We start from the raw sequence: 13,179 nt of genomic DNA, 5'->3' as shown, positions 1-13,179 counted from the left end.
TATGTAGGAGGCTAAGTGCAAAAATAACAGCAAAAGGATTGGGAGAAAGGAGGAGTCAGGAATTTATCAGAAGTCATAAATAACTGAAAATCAATGCTATGGACAGCAAGAAAATGGAGAAGCATATAGATAAGGAGACTATAATAAATTTGAGGTAAAGAAAATCATGGAAAGAAGGAAAAGCAAATGTTCTGTCTGCTCCTACTTCAGGAGTTTCAAGAAAAACACCTAAAACAAGCCCTATTACGAAGAAAATAAGTAGTCATAAGGAAAGAAAGAATCCAAGAGAAAGTCAGTTCAATTTTTTTTTTTTTAAGGCAGTTTATGGAAAACCTACTTCAGGCTTTGATGTGGGAAGACGGAAGGGACAGCTGAAACAGAGTATTGGATACCTGATTATATTGCTATTTTATTGTCTGCCCAGTCTAGCTTAAACCCCTGGTTGTTCATGATTATAGAGCAGTAGCTTTTCCATCTGGTAGCCAAGTTTGTGCTCTTCAGATTTGCATCTCCACAATTTGAATGGCACTGTTGCTTTTTACACTTTTTCCAGAGAGGCTTAAGGTAGAGAATGTAAACATTGAAGCTGCCAAGACAAAATGCATTCTGAACCTATAGTTAAAACCATCATGTTTCCAGGTAGTACTTCTTGCTGAATCCTGAAGCATGTAATAATGCATTGCTTTGGAAAGCATTTTGTATCCTTAAGATAGAAAAGCATATTTCAGCATCTGATAACTAAAAAGAAACTTTTCCAAGGCTGCTGACCCAGATGCTTTAAGATGGGTTTGAATTTAGTTAAATTTTATTTCAGGCTGCTTTTACTGACCTTCCTTCCCCCTCTCCTCTTGCACATTCCCTTGGTGGTCTTTCAAAAGCCAGGTGTCTGGGATTGTCTCCAGCCTACTCTGAAAGCACCCCAGGCCTCGGATTAATATGTGAGTGCTGCCTTTTATTTAAGTCCATCCATTTACATAATGCCTGCTCAGTCAGACCTACTTGTGATGTACAGCCAAGTTGAACCAAAACCTCAGCAGGTCAGTAGTGCATGGCCCTGTTTTTTACTGAATTTAACTTAAAATGTCAGACCTTTTTGCAATGAAAACCAAAGAATATTGCAAAGGTGTTTTGGATTTATGATTCACAGAGGGATGTTCTAGAGATGTTTGATCTTTGTGTAAAAGAACTGGAGAATGAATAGTATGTGAAAATGTGCTTCTGCTTAAAGGGTGTGAGTGTCGATCTAATATCAGGGTGAAAATTTCATTGTGTATACGTGGCATGACAGTACGTTATTAGTATCAAAAATAATTTCTGTTACACATAGAACAGATTTACCTGGACTGCATCAATGTCATTCTGTTGTACCAAGTTCTCACTCTAAAAGCATTGTTGCCATTAAATGAAAGACTTTGAGTCTCATTTTCTAAATGTAGTTCTGAACTACTGAGACCTCAAAAACCAAACAAATAGTTTCTTGTTATCCTTTGCAAGCATGTTGAACTATGGATTGGTTTTTTTTTTTGTTTGTTTGGGCCTTTTCTGATGGTCACAATTGTCAACTTTTATACCTTGACGTTGTTTTTTACTAGAGTCCTTCTCAGTATTGTTGAAAGTGGGTGACAGGACCTAACTCAGGAGTGGAAGGGACAACTGCACAAAATAGTGAACTCGACTTAAGACTGTGTTTTAAAATGTTCACACTGCTGAATTTGCAAGCAAATGGTGTTATTAGAGATTGTTTTGGCAAAAGGTAATATCCAAGTTCTCCTGCCTGGTTAGCACTTGAGCAGCAAATAAACAAAGTACGGACTTCTATGAAAATAAAAATGATCAGTTAAAAGAGACAAATTTAGGAATACTTGTGACTTAGTGTAGTGATAGGCTTTCTTGTCACAAGTTTCTATTATTGATGTTGTAGTTTAGTATGAATGTATTAGAAGGGCATTATTGTCTCAGTATTTGTCTCTGCTACTTTTTGGGGGTTTTTGCATGAAAACAGAGCGTTTGAACCATCAGTTGATTCCAGAACTTAGATATATAATATTCTTGGTACTTACATAATATGGTACTGCTTGATTTCCCTGATGAGCAAATAGTTGTTTCCTGTACTTTGTGTATGTGATTCACATCTTTATGGATATATTTCTTTAGATTGGAATACTGTATTAATAAACTGTCAATATGAGATTATTCTTGCTCTTAGTGTATGATGCTATTGTTTATAGTTCTTCAATGACTTAAGAAATTATAGTGATTGCATTTTATTACCATTTCTAAATTGTCTTATTGATGAATGTTATCTGACTTGAAATTTTTAATTTTATAGATATTCTGAACATGTGCATGCAAAAATCATAATTTTCTTTTGACCCTGAGTTATCTTTTTCACTTTTAAGTTGCGGGTTTTTCCATATAAATCAGAATTTTTTGCTGTATTTTTTATAAAATGTCAAGATTTTGGTTTTGCCCTGCACTTACACTTATGAATAAAGCAGACACTCATTAGGAATAGCTTAAGAACACACTATTTAGTCTACAAACTAGTTATCTACATTTATTGTAAAATCTTGACAGTAGGCAGTGGAGTTATACTAAAAGTTTTCTTAAAAAAAGGGAACATAGAAATTATTAGATTCACAGCTGATCAGGTCTAATATGGGGAAGATAATTGCATAAAATTGGTGCCAGATTGGGTCTTGTTTCTCTATTACAGCAAATGGTTAGGCTAAGAAGAAAAAAAACTTCAACTCTTAAGATAGATTATGAAAAGAGATATGAATATTTCTAAATACAGAAGTGTGAAGGTTGTAAATATTAAAAGTGATACTTAAAAGTTTTCATAATATTGACAAGAAAATAACAGAAGTAAAAATAAAAAAATTGCAGATTGAAATAAAAATTCAGTGTATATTGTGAAATAGAGATATTTATTAGGTTTGATACTCTGTTGGTGAAATTGTTACTATGACAGGACATCATCTTGCTCATGGATTTACCTGGTTCACCATGGTGTAGAGTGGGCAGCATAGAGGATATTGGGATCCTTGGTGGTATTCGATAGAATTTTTTTTCTTGTTTCACCATGTCATAGTTTAGCTGAAAGGTAAATACTATAGAAATTACTGTGCTCTTTGCTAGATTTTGATGTTACTGAAGGGGAGAGCCTTTCAAGAAGGATCTGCCTTCTATCTAAAATGTCCTGTCAACACCAAAAATGTGTGCGTGACAAAACAAACCTTTGGCATCTAATATTTTCATCATAGTTAGCAAGCAGTGATCCACTTAAGAGCAAGTGCTGATTTTATCATGGAGGTCAAGATTTGATGGTAATGCGCCTTTTATGTCCAAGGCAGCAGGGATGCTTTGCCTTTCAAAGCATACCTCTTGGCCCACACTTCAATGCTAGTTGGTATCACAATACTTTTCAGTAGTCAGGGGCCCAACGTGTCCAAATAATTCTTCTTTGTCAGTGGCTTCTGGAAAGAGTTCTGTGGAGCAATTGGCATGGATTGTGGTGAGAGTTTTCCAGTGCATGATGGTGATGGCTTTACCCCAGCTTACGCCAGCATCTTCAGCACAAATGGTCTATGGAGCTTTCCATTAACTTCTGCAAACACTGAGCTCCCCTTTTCACAAGGTCACCATCTATCATGAGAATTAGTATATGACCTGCAGTGTTTTACATAATGCAGTGGCACTTTACTCTTCCTATCCTGCCTTTTCTTCCCTGTCTGCAATGGTTGAAGCTTATCTTGGCATCTTGGTATGCAAACCTCTGGAAAAAGCCCCAAATACAAGTAGCTGATAGTGTGTTAACAAAAGGTGAGCACTGAGAACACGTTCAGTGCCATTGCAGGAAACTTGCAGAGTAACTCATTAAAAAAAAAAGTCAAAAAGTTTTAATACTCTTGGAAATTTAGTTCTGTGGCCATATTTTGCTGTTAATGAAACACATCTTAGTCCTGGTTTCAAAATGAAGTTTAAAGAGATGCACTTGGTCTTTCAGTGTATTTCACTAATGTATATTTTAACTAAAAGTAAGAATTTCTGAGCTTAACTTGTTGGAAACAATTTCTATAGAGGGTTGAAAAAAGGTTGAGTTATTGCAGATAGTCTGAGGGAAAGGGTTCAGACAAAAACTTGGTCATTATGAATGTATTGATCAGAGAGAAAAAGATAAACCATTGTGACTTAAGGTGAAAAGGAGGGAAATGCTAATAATAAATGCATTGTAGGTATTTAGGGAGAGGAGGAGGATTTTGTTGCTCATCTGGCACAGATTTCTAGATACCCTTAGCCTAATTTCATGAAATGTTCAGTCAGAACCTCAAGAGAAAGACAGTTGTGACTTAAAAAAAATGTCTTTGACTAAGTATTTTGTGGTTGGAGATTAGCTGGAAGAATCATATGTAACAGAAATCATATTTCTCTCTAAATATTTAGGATTTGACAGAAATATCTTAAAATTGAGAAGCTTAATTACTTTTGTTTATTGTTACTTGATTATCTGGCACTATTTTTTTTTTTTATAAATAATGCAAAATAAATAACAAGAGAAGGGGAAATTAAAGTATTCTATTTTCTGGGTTTTTTTTCCATATGTGATTTTTTTCTTTTTTTTAGGGTTTAAAGAGCATTAATATTGTGAATTGTGAAACAATTTCAAGTGTGAGTATAGTAAGGCAGGATCCTTGATTTAACCACTTGAAAGGGTATAAATACATTATAAGCAGAAAGCTTCTATACAGAACTGACAACAGCTAATTCTGACCACAGTATAAAAATTATCTATTTTAAAAGGCTGAAATGCACATAAATGAAGTATACAACTTTAAACATTTTAAGTGGTTATTTTTCAATCTGCAAAACAAATGCTATTTCCATACTAGAAATTCTTGTTAAAGAGCAGGTTTTGTGATGACTATTGGATTTAAATTACTAGCATTCAAAAGGCTTCTGTATTGACTTATCTGTCAAAAAAATTGTCTTAAATAAAATTTATTGTAGCATGTTGCAGTTTTAGTGGTATGAAAATTGCTTAGCAGACTGTGTAACAATACTTGATTCTTCCTTTGTGCTGCACAAAACTCAGCGATAACAAGAGAGTTTTTTTAATATGTGTTAATAAGGCATGTAAATTTCCTCCCACTTTTTAACCTTTGAGTCATCCTGTCAGTTTTGACATTTTTCAAGTCTGCTTATGGAGGAGATTTGTGTTGTGTTTTTGAATATGTTAGGAAGGTTCTAGAGATACATACTGACACCTTTTCAGTTCCTAAATATCAGGAGGAGATTCAACAATGCAACAGTGGAAGAAAATTGAGCTTCTGTTATCCTGACAATAGGTATTTTGAGATGAAGAAAACATATGGAACTTGCTAACAGAGAAGTCCTAGAAGTAGCCAAGCTTAAGGAGGTTGGGTTGTTACTGTTTTTCTTGGCTGGTCTTGATGCTGTGTAGTAATTACTGAGGAGTGAGTGGAGCTGGAAGTCATGGGTTCCAAGCAGAAACTTGAGTTCAATCTGGTTTTTCAAGGATGAAATATAAGAAAGCTTCCATTAGAGATATATCTGATACTTCAAGGCATAATGTGTGAGGCTGACCTTGGGGGAGAAAAAAAATCACACTGATAATAGACTGCAAATTTTAAAAATCAATGAAACTTTGATACAATATCACAAGAGAATGGGAAACTGTCTTCAAGAAGTAGAATTTAAAATTCAAAATTGGGAAGCTTTTGAACAAATGCAAGTTGTTCAACTTGTTTTGCATTGGCTAAGATTAGGAGTAGTAATGATCTCAGATTAAAACTTGAATCTAATGCATGACTCTGTAAGACCCCAGGCTCTAAGATACAAGCTCACCAAAGGGGTTTTGCTTTAAAAATATACAAGGCTCCACATATTTGCCTGCTGAATTTATTAGAAGAGCCTTCAGTTCTTCTAAAGCCTTAGGATAGCAAAAAGGAGAAATGCTGCACATGTTTTCTCAGGGGGTACTTTTACTGGTAAACTTTAAAGAATAAGGGAACTTGGTAAAAGTTTAAAGGGCAACATTCAACCAAAATAAAGCATTCCACAAAGCATTGACTTAGCACATGCTAACCTATACAACTTGGCCAAATCCAACCTGTCCGGTCATAAGCTACCCAAAATATTAAGAAAGGAGATTAGGAGAATAAGAGGAAGTAAAGAGGGGGAAAAAAAGAGAATTATAGCTACCACCTCTAGATCCAGGGTAGATCCACATACCAGGAGTCCAGAAGATAGTAGGGCTCAAAGGAGCATGGAGAGCACATTGCTGCTTTTGTTTGCTTTGGCCCCCCTATGACCACACCCCCCCAGCCCCCAGGTGGGATTTGCGGCCCACTGACCACTCTGGGGCTCCGGGGAGGGGTGAGGGGCGAGGGGCACTCTCCTGGTGTGTCAGAGGCTTGTTTAGGGAGAAAAGGGGATGTGGTGTAGGGCAATGCTCCCGGGCTGCTTTTGACTGACAGCTGCCCTGGGGTTGCCCAAGGAGACTCCAAGGGTCTGAGTTATGGCATAAAGAGTGTCACCTCACCTTTGTGAAACTTGCCCTGTCGCTTCCCTCCACCCCCCCATTTGAGATGGTCCAAGTCAATAACAAATATAATAATCCAGTGTCTCACAGACTCACACAGCAAAAAATAGCTGGGGTTTTTTTCTCTGTTGCACAAGTCTGGATCTTATTTTACATTAAGTTAAAATATTTTTTTTTCAGTTGTAGCAAAAGTACATGTTGAATATCAACCACTTAGAACTGAAAAGATTTTAACAATTAGGAGAAGGAATGTGCTTGGTATCCCCTGCTTCAGGCTTTGATCCTTTAGAGTCTCGCCCATGCCTTGACAACAGAGCTCAGCTATGATGCAAGGTTTGTGCAGGAACAGGTAGGAGCAAGCAAGAAGTGACCAGGTGAAGTATCAAATGAGTGAAAAAAACGCATGGTCTTTGGTTTGGAATAGGGAGTGTTGAGCGATACAGGTATAGTGCTTAACTGTTTACCTTTGCTAGGAAATTTTTTAAAAGAGCTTTTTAAAGAGACTGTAAGTCTTTGTGATGGATTGTTTAGTGTTTGGTTATGTTGTGTTTGTTTTAGAGGGGTTTGGGGAGTGGAATTGTTTGTGTGTGTGCTGGTATATTTTTCTGGGCCAAACAGGTACCTCAATCATATTCCTTCAAGGTTGTTTTAGAGCAAACTGCCTTATTATCTGTATAATTCCTTGTTTTGTACAAAACATATTACCATAATTCATAGTATTTTTTTTATGCTACAAAAACCTCTGAGACAATCTCAGGATTTTCTCTCAAAACCACTCAATTTTGGTGGATTTAGCACTGTTATACATTGAGACACCGTTGCTTTATTTTCTGTATACAGAATTTTGCAGTGCTTATGGTTACGTGTGGTTAAATGTAACTGTAAGGCCCCAGTCTCGAAGGGCAAGTTTCTTAAAGGGGCCTTGGTTTTTTTATACCATGAGAGGGCACAAGGGAAAAACCACAACAATGTTTTTCAGGAGCTTAAACCACAAACTTTTACTGGCAAACTTTAGAAAATAAGGGAATTTGGCAATTTTGAAAGGCAAATTCAATCACAGTTAAGCATTTCACGAAGCATGGACTTAGCAAACTGCAGCCCATCCAACTTTTAAGTTACCCAGATTGCAAGAAGAGGAAATCAGAAGAAAGAGAGAGAGAGAAAGCAAAAATATAACTACTGCTGTGGTTCCAGCATGGTAGGAGCCAAGGACAATAGGGACACAACACATGGAGGCCTTGTGCAACGATTTTTATCTGGTCTGGCTTCCTGCGGGCCACCTCCCCCCCAGGTGGGGCTTCCAGTCAGCCAGCCATTCTGGAGCTGGGTTAGGGGTTCCAGGGCCATGTTGTGGAGCAGTGCTTCCAGTTTGCCAGTGAGCTCTGGAGCTGTTCCAGAGGCTCTGGAGGGTGGGGAATGTGAGCAGTGCACTGTCTCACTTTGGCAGAACTTGCCCTGTCCCCTCCCCCACACACCTTAGTTGTTTCAAGCCAGTAATAATATTTTCCAGTCTCTCACAGTAACTAAGCTGGGCTTGCAGCTTAGGCTGTGCAATATCTGGCCTTATGACCTTTTTATCAGTTTCCATTTCCTAAACACTTCTGTTCACTATTTTTTTTTTTTAAATCATTTTGGGAAAGATGTATATCCGAATTGACTAACATCTCAATCACACTTTTTTACCTAAAATCAGTCAGTCCTGTGGGATAAATCAGACTGCTGTATGGACTTTTTTTTGTTACTGAAACAATCCTTCATATATTCTGTAAAAGTCTATTTTTATTTCTTTTGTGAAAATGAATATTAAAAGTTTAAAAATGAAACTAGAGTGCATGCTACAATGATTTGTTTAATTGAGTGACTTCTGTTTAAGTAGTTACATGAGCCACGTACCGTGTTCATATATATATATATATGTAGTCATTTTCAGCTGTTAACTGGAGGTAATAAGATTTAAATTTATGAATAAACAGTACAGTCTATAAGCACTTGAGTGTTTGACCAGAAAGTGTTATAGATCCTTGCAGTGATCCTCTGTAGAGACCTTATCATGAACCTGACCAAAGCTACTGAGTCACGCAGGTGGTTCTGACTTTCGGAACATAAGGTCACAGTTTGAGTGAAGTCTCAGATAGCAAAAATGCTTTCATTTTTACTGAGACAACAAAGACCTCTTAACACTGCTGGGTAGTTAATGTTTTCTGAGTGGTCTCTCAAAGACAAAGTGCTTGTTGGTTACAATTCCATTATTGTTCTTCCTCGTGGTCTGACAGTGCCGTACCCTTCAAAAGAAGGAGAGCACTGAATTATGTTGTATGCTGTATGTGTCCAGTCATCTTTTCTGACCAAGTGAGTGAAAAAAGATGTGGAAGATCTTAAACCAAAACCCTTTCTTTTCAGAAAGTTTCCTGCCTCTATTTACTGAATTCATCTGTGAATGAAAGGTGCACTGCATGTGCAATTTACAGTGTAAGATCAAATTGTCCAGAAGAAAATACTATTTGTCTATGGCAAATGCACCAAAATATTCTATCTGGCTTATTTTTTAAAAATGTCAATGCTTTCAGTATGTGCTGCTGCAAGAAAACAGGACATTTTATCAGCAGTTAAGAATCTGTCTGAGCTGTAAACCCTAGGATAATTAGAATAATTAGTCTCTAGCCTAAAATATTTCTACTATGTAGTTAGTTATTGTGAAGTAGGAAGCAAAGTACATGTTTCTTTGGTAAGCAGATGATCTAAAAGTGTGTCAATTAAAAGATTCTGGGTATGAAATTCTAAATGTACAGGTATCGAAGGGGGCAAACAGAATGAACCAAATGTTCAAAAGCACTCTAAGATACTTTAAAAGAAAAAATTACAGAGAAGAAAAAAATCAAGAATAGAATATTGATGATGTAAATAAACATTATTTCCAATTTTAAATTAGTTTCCTGATGATATAAGTATACACCAAGATGTGCTGGGCAACTTGTTTATTCTGTACTTTCATTGAATGAGTTACAGATATTAGGGCTTTCAGGTAGATATTGTTGATGTTATATTTATGTAATCTCAATTTTATTTAAGTCTTCTATATTTTGAAAATCAGAGCACACAATTTAAAGATATTATATTACCTGCATCTAGCACATCCTCAGTTTTGAAGTGCGTGGAAGGCTTGTTCACTGTTTATTAGTTTTTTGGATAAAGTTAAGGAAGTTTCACCTGAAACCAATATTAATATTACAAATCAGACAATTAATTAGTGGTTAAAGATATTAACATTTGCTCTATAGAATACCGTAAAGGTATCGTAATTATGGACTTGGATTCTTTTCATGCCTACCACCAAATTTATGAAAATAACATTTCTCCCCGGTTTTCCCATTATCAAACTGGAATACTTGCAGTCCTGATCAAGTGCTCTGATGCTTGTGGAAGATAAATCTCCTTTGTGAGTGTGTTCAGTGTTATAAGTAGCATTATCCCTAGAACATCAAGAGTTCCTTCAGGAGAATATATTTGCAAGGACAGTTTTTTTCACTTGGGTTGCATGCTCTTTATTTTGCTTCTTTGTATACAAATTTAAGGCTAAAATGGGGCTCGCATGTCAGCATAATATCTGATCAGCAGAATGCCCTCTGCTGAATAATACTGTGAAATATATAGCACAATGCAATAAATTGGGTAGGAAGTAGTAGCTTCCTATTTTGGATGTAATTAATGTAGTTTTATATTTAACACCTCAGTCTTTGCATTCAGAAATAAGTTGTCTTTCTAATGCTTCTTATTAATGCTTTATTTTAGTAAGTGGATGTACAAATAACTTTCCAGTTTGATCCTAGTTAGTGTGAACCTTCTAAAACAACACTCTAAGCTTAAAGCAACTTACAAAAAGTGTGTGTCATATACCTACTTATAGTTTTCTCCTTTTCCTGCATTGTGAGAACAGGTGTATTGATGGGGAAAAAATATTCACTGACATGCCTGAGAGATGAAAAATAAGCATTTATAGGAAAAAATGAGAAACTTTATAAAAATATGAAAATTGTCTTAAAGTTTATTTTCCCTTCATATGACTAAGCAAATTGCAAATAATAGTGAAAGAGATTAAAAGGTGTTGATATAGGATGGAAAAACTAGAGCCATGCTTAAACAATTATTTTTCTCTGTAAAGGCTAAAAAACCAACCCCCAAAAAACCCTACCTTCCTCCTCATCCCCCAGAAAAACCAAACCAAACCAAAAAACTCAAAACAATAAGAATACTCAAACAAACAGAAAAACAAAACAAAACAAAAGAACTCCCCATGGCCTCCCAGAAATCAATTGCTGAAAACATAGTTCAGGAGAAGCAAGGAATATCCTTGTTTTTATTGCTTAGCTGTAACATAGAGTAGCCAGTAGCCAGAAGTTTAGGAGTGGGTTTTGGGATTCTTAAGTAGAAAAATGCAGTAATTGATATCATAGTTAATAACTGATTTGGGCTGCTGCTCTTGTATACATTGAGTCTTTAAGCTGTATAAAGCTGCGTGGTCAGAACTGTAAGTTAAAGATGTGAGTCAATCAACTACATGGTTTTATCTTTCAGTCTTTGTCACAGTAAATTATACAGGACTCACAGATACGACCCCAGGTTTGGGTGTTGTTTGGTAGAGGAAGAATAAACAGTAAGAAGTTGCAAATCAGAAAAGATAACCACTAAAAAAAGTTGTTTTCGGACTACTTTATCTGAAGGGTTCTTGGGATGTGGGGATCGCTCTGGGTTGCAAGCAAATATTTTGGCTCATGTAGTAACTATTTTTAGACAGTAAAATAAGGATAATCTGGATGATTCTTTAAAATGTTGCTAAAGCTGTAAAATGGGAACAGAAATGGGGAGTTAACACCTTTGTAAGCTGAAATATCTTTTAATATAATTGAATTTTTACTAAATGTTCTAGTATGAAGAATTTGTGTCAAGAATTGAAATGGATTCCTTAGGACAGCTACCAATATATGGTCTGTTGACTGGTTTAACTGTATAGAAGAGAAATAATTAAAGACAATCTGGCATTTGTATATGTGGTTCCTACAGCACAGAAACTACCTGAACATTTTAAAGGTAATAAGATGATATTTTTTCTGTTAGCTTGTCGTAATTTGCTTCCTTTTTTTTTAATATGTGTAACTGACAAAATAGAATGTGCCATTTTACTCAAGTAAATGCACAAGCATTTTAGTTAGGCCTTTATGAAGCATGGTACTTGTCTTACATAAATAATGTCCACAATTCAGATGAGTATTGCACTAATTAATGCTATGTGGTCTGCATTGCATTTAACAAACAAAATAGCTTTGTTAATGCATCATTAGCAAAAAACTTCATTCTTTTTCATCTCTCATAACAGGGTATGCATATGTAAGCCACGTGTTTGCTGTCCTGGACTATAGTAGGCTTGTTTTTTCAGTCTTGCTAAGTTTCAAATACTATGTTGATTAGCTGTACCAGTACCATGTGTAGTATGATAAATGGCTTGAGCACCAACACTAAAAAATATCTCAAGTAGGCTAAACTATATTAATGACTTAATAGCAGTATGTTCTTACATATTTCTGTGTAGCAGATGAAGTGTCCCACACAGGTACTTGCGCCAAGTACTTAATCTAAAGCACTGTCAAGTGTACTTTTGAAGGTGTCTGCAGGTGAATATGCAGTACTTCTTGTCTGTCCAAACAGCATAAACATGGAAAAATCAACTGCAAATGCAGAATGGGAGAAAGTAATGTCTTGCCTGCTGTGAGGCTCATGAATCGAGAGTGAGTTTGTTAATGATTCCTGTAGCGGAGAAGAGCATAGTAAGCCTAGACTTTTGTTTTGAAAGGTAAACAGAAGTTGCTGGAATAGAGAGTTGTTTCCTTCTTCATGAACAGGTGTGGACTGACAGGTTTAATTTTGTGGAAAGAAAAATTTGTCATGTTAGTGCTAAATTTAAGGTATTGTCTTTTAGCTGCATGTTTCTTCTGCTCTGCCTTTGTAGTCTAGATTAACAGTGGAAATATGTCCAGAGAAAATCTACTTGGGAATAAAAATTTGCAGCAGAACGAGGTGCTACACAGAGATTCATAAGGTTTGGGCGGGGAGGAAATTTACATGGGTTAGCTAAAATGTGGAAATATTCTCTGGGGTGGTATTTAATGAGATATAATTAGATAAAGCAATCAATCTGTTTTTATCCTATCTTGGAACTTTCTTGTAGAATGTGACAGAACAAAATTCAAGTTATGTTGTTTCTTTTGTAGTATATAAGGCTGTATCCAGTAAGGAACTTAAGGAGAGAGAGGACGGTGGGCAGGAAGGAAAATTTCCAAGTACCTAGATTATTTTAACAACTAAACCATGGAAGAATATGCTATTAAGTTCAAAAAAGAAATGGAATGTGTTGCCATAGAGCATTCACTGAAGTATATTCATGCAAGTGAAATACTGTTGTCTGAAAAGGATGTTAAGGAAGGGCTCTCCTTTCTGAATGAAGAACACATAAAAGCTTCTGAAACACTGGGAACCTTCCCTCCTATTAAGAATTAGTTTCACAAAATCACAGAATATGCTGAGTTGGAAGGGATCCACAAAGATCATCAACCTTAGCCCTG

The 13,179-nt window shown here is 36.0% G+C and overlaps 1 protein-coding gene across 9 annotated transcripts in view; it reads left to right on the top strand.

The window, feature by feature from the left end:
- TENM3 (teneurin transmembrane protein 3) overlaps positions 1 to 13,179 on the top strand; it is a 418,913-nt gene that overhangs the window by 25,769 nt on the left and 379,965 nt on the right. The window contains exon 2 of one of the 9 annotated variants that reach the window (XM_051790395.1): positions 11,490 to 11,650. The exons of the other annotated variants lie outside the window; for them this stretch is intronic. The gene's annotated coding sequence lies outside the window, so the exon portion shown is untranslated. The remainder of the gene's footprint in view (positions 1 to 11,489; positions 11,651 to 13,179) is intronic. 9 annotated transcript variants of the gene reach the window in all.

This window comes from Manacus candei, unplaced genomic scaffold (assembly GCF_025592945.1).
Source record: "Manacus candei isolate 608988 ecotype Guabito, Panama unplaced genomic scaffold, ASM2559294v1 h1tg000028l, whole genome shotgun sequence".
NCBI classification, from domain to species: Eukaryota; Metazoa; Chordata; class Aves; order Passeriformes; family Pipridae; genus Manacus; species Manacus candei.
The sequence above is the reverse complement of the archived record's forward strand: the minus strand, read 5'-3'. Positions and strand labels throughout refer to the sequence as shown.